General features: G+C 37.4%; 1 non-coding gene across 1 annotated transcript; it reads right to left on the bottom strand.

Moving 5' to 3' along the window:
* Positions 1-224: 224 nt before the first annotated feature.
* Positions 225-296, bottom strand: TRNAE-UUC (transfer RNA glutamic acid (anticodon UUC)). The gene has a single exon. It is a non-coding gene; the product is annotated as a tRNA-Glu (tRNA).
* Positions 297-6,964: the final 6,668 nt, after the last annotated feature.

Genomic DNA, 6,964 nt, shown 5'->3' with positions numbered 1-6,964 from the left:
GTACAAAGGCTTGTTAATTTAACTTGAATTTTGTTCATTGTAAATGAATTTGGATATTGTTTTATGTATTTAATAACCATTTGCATGTCTTTTATAAAAAAAAAGTTTTGCTTATTTTTCTTCCAGGTTGTTTATCTTTTTTGACTATATCATAAAAACCTGGGTATTTATTAATGATTTTTTTTTTTTTTTTTGGCCATGCTGTGTGGCTTGCATGATCCTAATTCCCTGACCAAGGATTGAACCTGGGCCCCAGCAGTGAAACTGCCAAGTCCTAACCACTGGACCATCAGGGAATTCCCTATTTATTAAAGATTCTTTTAATGATTTTAAAGCCTTTGTCATATATATTGAAAACCTTTTCTCTAATTTGTCATTTGCATTTTAATTTGTGTACAGTAGCTTTTAGCATGGAGAATTTGAAAGTTTGCATATAGTCTTATGTATTAATTTTCCTTAGTGATTAGATTTCTCTGCTGTAACAATTAAAAATATTTTCCTTTCTAGGGACTATTTATGGAGACTTTTCCATCTTTATTTCTTTAATATTTCACTCTTTATGAATCTGGAATGTATGTTATTTATTCCATTAGGTACTTTTTCCCTCCAAAGTCGCAACTGCTCCATTGCCATTTCCCTTTTTATATTTATTTGCCTATTTGCTTGTGCCAGGTCTCAGCTGCAGCATGCATGATCTTTAGTTGCAGCATGGGAACTCTTAGTTGCAGAATGTAGGCTCTAGTTCACTGACCAACGATCGAACCTGGGCCCCCTGCATTGGGAGACAGAGTCTTAGCCACTGGGGTACCAGGGAAGCCACTCCATTGCTATTTCTTGACAAAAAAATCCACAGTCAAGCACTTCCAGGTCCTTTCCCCACACAAAACATCCTTTTTTTGTCAGATCTTGTCAGGTCATACTTTCAGTCAATTAATCTCACAACCAAACTGTGCTAATGTACTAATAATTCTCTATGAATTATTTTGTGAAAATACTGTATACACCACAGCTACTTTAGTGTCATCTAACTGCTTAATTTCTATTTAACAATTATCATTATCTAAATTGTATTATTCAGCTACTCACTTTTCATCTGTCTTTCCTACTAGAATGCAAATTCCATGAGAGTAAGGATATTGTAGTGCTCATTCAGAGTCTAGCACACAGACATATCCAAATAAATATTCATTGAATAAGTTATTTATTTGATGAATTGACGAAAGATTGAACCTGATCCTAAGGAGATGAATAACGGGAGTCAAGGATGGAGATTTGGGAGGTCTGACAGCCTTTGCCTGCTGTTTTGCCTACTCATAAGATTAGCAATGCCTGTGGACATTTACTTCAATCATCGTAAAGTTACACATATTTGGATATTAAGTCTGCATTCACATAGCTAATTCACCTCCAAAGCATGACTTCTGAAACACAGGAATACAGTAAGTAATTAGTAATTTCAAGTACTAATGATTGGCACTCTGCTTCTTCCCAACCAAAAAAAAGAGAAAAGAAAATAAGCAAACCCCATTAAAACTATTGTCACAAGGTGTAGATAATCTGGGCAACCAATAATATGCCACAAATCTGTTGACCAAAATAATTATATACTGTCTCAATCTTCAAATTGGTGCAGAAATAGAACTTACTTATTAAAGTGAATACTTGTTTAATAACAGAATGCCAACTGAAGAAGGACACCTTTGTGAAAGATGAATGTTTTTCTGAAATTGTGTCATACAGGAAATTATCTTGATGCAAAGTGGCCTTCAAGTCTTCTACTGGGCAAGCTAGTGCAGAGGTCATGGAACAGAAACATTTCCAAACCAAATTAAAATGCTCATGGCACAGAGTTTATCTGATCAATTTAAAACTACAGTAAGGAAAAAGGGGCAAGAAAAAGAGTACATTAATAGACTTAGAGTTGGGTGTGACTTGGGTGATGGGCTGTACTACCTGCGTCTTAGAGTGTGCAGTGTTCATGCACGCTGTCTCTCTCTGCTGCTCCATCAGCTTTCTCTCCTTATGGTGTGGTTTCTCTTCTTATGATAACCAGAATTGAGGATCAAGCAATCTCTAGCATATTCCTTAAGCCACTGACACACCTGCTCTGATGGAAAGATACAGGGACAAGTATTCCTGGCCACAGGTTCCTGGTATACATCTAACGCCTCGTGATTTTTAGATACTTCTTGGTTCTTCCATTCCTTGAACATGCATCTACATTTAACATGTACATGCTTCGCTTGCTTGGAGAAGGAAATGGCAAACCACTCCAGTACTCTTGCCTGGAAAATTCCATGGACGGAGGAGCCTGGTAGGCTGCAGTCCATGGGGTTGCTAAGAGTCAGACAGGACTGGGCGACTTCACTTTCACTTTTCACTTTCATGCATTGGAGAAGGAAATGGCAACCCACTCCACTGTTCTTGCCTGGAGAATCCCAGGGACGGGGAGCCTGGTGGGCTGCTGTCTATGGGGTCGCACAGAATCGGACACGACTGAAGCGACTTAGCAGCAGCAGCAGCAGCTTCACTTGCTAACCACTGATCTGTACGTAATATATCTTCATTCATTCATTCCATCTTTTCTTCTGTAACAGAGGAAATGATTATATTGTAATTGTTTTGTAATAGATCTGAACATTCTCAAACAATACAACATGGACATATTAGAAATCTCTAACCCAATTCTCTGACTGGTTAATATGCTGCTGTATTACCAAACCTTCATAACTCACCTTGGATTTCAACTTAGCATCAGAAAACCTCCAGAAAGTCTGACCTTAACTTCTAGGTTTCATTTAATTCTCCTGGTAGTGAATAGCTCTGATTCTGTTTCCAAGGAAACAATAAAAGGAAAAAGTTGTTTACCTGTTTAAATTTTCCCTTCAGTTCTAAGATTTGTGATTTTCCCACCCAGTTGGCTCCTTATTAAAACTCATTTACTCAGAATGTATCTTTTTTTTTCATCCTTGTTTTTCTTAATTCCTTAAATAGAGAGAGAGAGAAAATGAGGGAAATGGCAAGCAGTGGAGTCCCTTTGGCTATGTGTTTATCTGAAGGTCTCAGCCCACTTGGCCTATCCTTAGATCCAAAAAAATGTTCTTATCAAGGACCTCCCTTGTGGCCCAGTGGTTAAGACTTCAAGCTTCCAAAGCACATGGTGCAGGTTTGATCTCTGGTCAGGGAACTAAGGGCCCACATGCTGTGTGGCGGGCATGGCCAAAAAATATATGCTCTGAAAAGAGAAAAGTGTCCTTTTCACCTTCTTTTTCCCTCCCTGGAGTTTTTTGTGGCCAGCCCTGCCATCTAAATTTCCACAGTAGGCATGTACAAAAAGCGTGGCCTTCCTTTCCTGCCCCAGGTCCCTTGCCACATATATTGCAAGTACCATATATATTACATGTAGAGTGACCAACTGTTCCAGTGTACCCAGGACTATTCATTTTTAGCACTGAAAAGTCCCATGTCCTGGGAAACCACTCAGCCCCGGCAAACAGAGACAATTATCATTCTCATACAAGTGGAAAGAAATGAGATCATATGTCCAAAGGTTTCTATGGGCTTAGAGAATCAGGAAAGTCTTGAAAGACGAAGCAATATTTGAAACCAGATCTGAAAATGAGTGGATTAAGAAAACTGGAGCATGGAGGGATTGTGTGAGTAACACATTCAACGTTTGGGAGGCAAGATGGTAGAAATAGACGCAAAAGACAGTGGGTCTACCAGTTTGACTGGATCAGGTATCAGAGGACTGGGAGATAAGGTGAGACAGTTAGTTTAGGACCATATTATTGAAGATCTTAAATTATTTGCCAGACTAAGCAATTGGGATTTTTATTACATAAGAATTGAAGTTTGTTAAAGAACTGCCCTTGGAAGTGACTCGGTGAAGTGTTACTTTAGAAAGACACATCGTTAAGGTCTGTGCAGGATTTATGAGGGAGAGCAGAGTCCAAACCCCATGTAATTAGTTTACTGAGGAGTTCCAGTAATTCACGTGTGAGGGTCAGAAACCCAACCTAAGGTGATGTCCTAGAAATAAAATCAAAAGTCATAGATTTAAGAGATTTCAGCAATGTGGAGAAAGAGAAAATTGATTGGCTGGCACAAAGACGTAGAAGTGAGGTGAACTGGGTGCTCCCAAGCAACCCAGAAAAGGACATGCAGTGAGCTGATGGACACGGGTGAGTTGAGTGAGCAAGATGGCAGCAGGTGTGTGCTGGCTGATGGGACCTGTCCTCCATCCCTCAGACATCCTCAGGAGAGTCAATAATTGAATTCACTGATCTTAAGTGTGAGTGAATTTGTTGTGAAACTAAAGAAAAGGCTGAGGAACAGAGAGCACACAAGGATTCCTGGGCTCAGAGGCTGGAAGGGTTGGTTCTATGGCTGCAAACACCTAAGAATTTGAATTCTCAAACATGCCTTCATGTGAAAGCCAGTTTCACTGAATCTTGAGAGGTAAGAGTGCCATTCAACTGAGTTCCATTTAAATGCTTATGGAAAGACAGAGATACAATAAAGGAGATATGTGGGCTTCCCATGTGGTCCTAGTGGTAAAGAACCTGCCTGCCAATTCAGGAGATGTAAGAGACGTGAGTTCGATCCCTGGGTTCTGAATAACCCCCTGGAGGAGGGCAGGGCAATCCATTCCATTATTCTTGTCTGGAGAATCCCATGGACAGAGGAGCCTGACAGGCTGCAGTCCACCGGGTTGCACAGAGTTAGACACGACTGAAACGACTTAGCTTGCATGTATAGCTGATTCACTTTGCTATACAGCAGAAACTGTATAGCACACAACAGAAACACAACATTAAATCAGCTCTACTCCAATAAAAATTAATTTAAAAAGCAAGAAAGACAAAATTCGATTGAGTAACATTAGGGGTATAAAGTCAGAACAAAATGAAGGCATTGATCTTAGATAAGAGAGACAGGTGGGAAGCAAGTTCGTGTAGGTAGGTAGGTATTTGGTGTAGGTAGATAGGTATTTGGATGAGAATGTAGTTAAGGAAACAACTTTCTAAGATGTCAGTTTTCCTAATGAAAATAGGTGAAGTTATTTGCTGGAAGAAGATGACACTGAAGGAAGAATCTTGGTGATTTGGAAGTTTTATAGATGTCATTGAAACTATGGGTTTATTCATTCAGGAAGAGTGTATGGACTTGGGGAACTATGACTGAAACACTTTCACCATCTTTGTGATAATGATCGAAAAAATTTTTTAAATACATTTCATCAACTGCCTGGATTATTACATGGAAGTAAAAAAGTGAGTCACATCTGTCTCTTTGGACTATATAGTCCATGGGATTCTCCAGGCCAGAATACTGGAGAATACTATCCCTTCTCCAGCAGATCTTCCTGACCTAGGAATCAAACCCAGGTCTCCTGCATTGCAGGTGGATTGTTTACCAACTGAGCTATCAGAGAAGCCCAAGTTATTACATTTCTTTCATTCTATGTAAGGATAAGAAAGAATCATTGTAAGAAGGAATTCAAGATCATGATTCTTCTTCAGTCAAGTGAAAAGAAAACATTTACTTATCATAATGAATATGCTAGTTTGTATTATTTCTCAGAAATAATGATGTTCTTAAATTGTTGATTTTGAGACCATGTCTATTTTTATACCCTAAAGTAGTGCTCCTGACCACATTTTGGGCACAAGCCAAATTGGAAGATTAGACTTAACAGCTCTAATTATGCTTCCTGAATTTGATTAGTGCTGGGGATTAGTTTCTCATTTGATAGTTTATAAGATTTCTTAGCTTGAAGCTGTATGTTTCCTTGGCTATTTTTGGTATCATACACATTATGTAAGCCACCATTTTACTTTTCAATAGAACATTCTGCATTAATTTGTTGTTATTACTCGCTAGTAAGACCTCCTAAATACTAAAAGGAAAATGTTAAGAGCTATGTCAAATTCCATTTTCCAGGGTCATCAAGGCTGTGGTTTTTTTTTTAATTGAAGGATGATTGCTTTACAATATTGTGTTGGCTTCTGCCATATATCAACAAAGGCTGTATATTATTATTTGTTGGTTTCATTGTCCTGTTGCAGGGGGATTCTTTACCAGCTGAGCTACCTGGGAAGACCTGTTAATGTGCTAGAAAGTATTAATGTAGTTGATGTTTAAATTTGTTATTTTTAACTTTAAATGTGTGCTATAATTATTTTCAGGAAGATATTAATATATATTATATTCTGTCTTAGCAGATTTCACATCTTTCTAAATTTAGTCATGGTGTACTTGGCATAAGTATTTCTCATTTTTAGCTGCATAATTGATATTTAAAACAACATTACATAAGACTTCACTAGCAAGACTAATCTTATTTGCATGCCAATCAGAGTATAATGACAATATGAGATTTTCTATGACTAATGTAAGAATTAGATGATATAAGAAATGAAAAAAAAAGAAAGTTTAAAAGTCTTTCAAATATATCCAATGAAGTAATAATTGGCTATTCTCTAAGTATCCTTGAAGACTTCCAACAACTATTTTCTAGTGTATGATGTAAACTTCACCTAAAATGTCTTCTTCATTACCTGTAGAAATTATTTCAGTTCTTCCTTAAATGTCCATCTCATATGTCCTCTTTATCTGATCTTCCCAACCAAATAGGAATATTCTCTATGCTAAAAATACTCTGAGATTTATTTTCTTTTGCAGTAGTTAAAATATTCTACCTTCCATGATAGATAATCATCGTATTGGATAGTTAGCACCTTAAGGAAGCTGAGCACTTCGCTTAATACTTAAGACAGACTTGATTTTTTTTTTCTTCCAAAATAAATGACAAGTTGACTGACCCACACTGACACACCAAAGCCTTACTCGTATATGCTATAAAAATGGAAAATCTAGGCAATATCCAGGTAATATTATTTTTTATTTTTAAAGATTTTTTTATATGAACCATTTTTAAAGTCTTTAAAGGTATATGGAA

This window comes from Bos taurus, chromosome 9 (genome assembly GCF_002263795.3).
Source record: "Bos taurus isolate L1 Dominette 01449 registration number 42190680 breed Hereford chromosome 9, ARS-UCD2.0, whole genome shotgun sequence".
Classification (NCBI taxonomy): domain Eukaryota; kingdom Metazoa; phylum Chordata; class Mammalia; order Artiodactyla; family Bovidae; genus Bos; species Bos taurus.
Note: the sequence above shows the minus strand (reverse complement) of the source record. Positions and strands in the feature narration are given on the sequence as shown.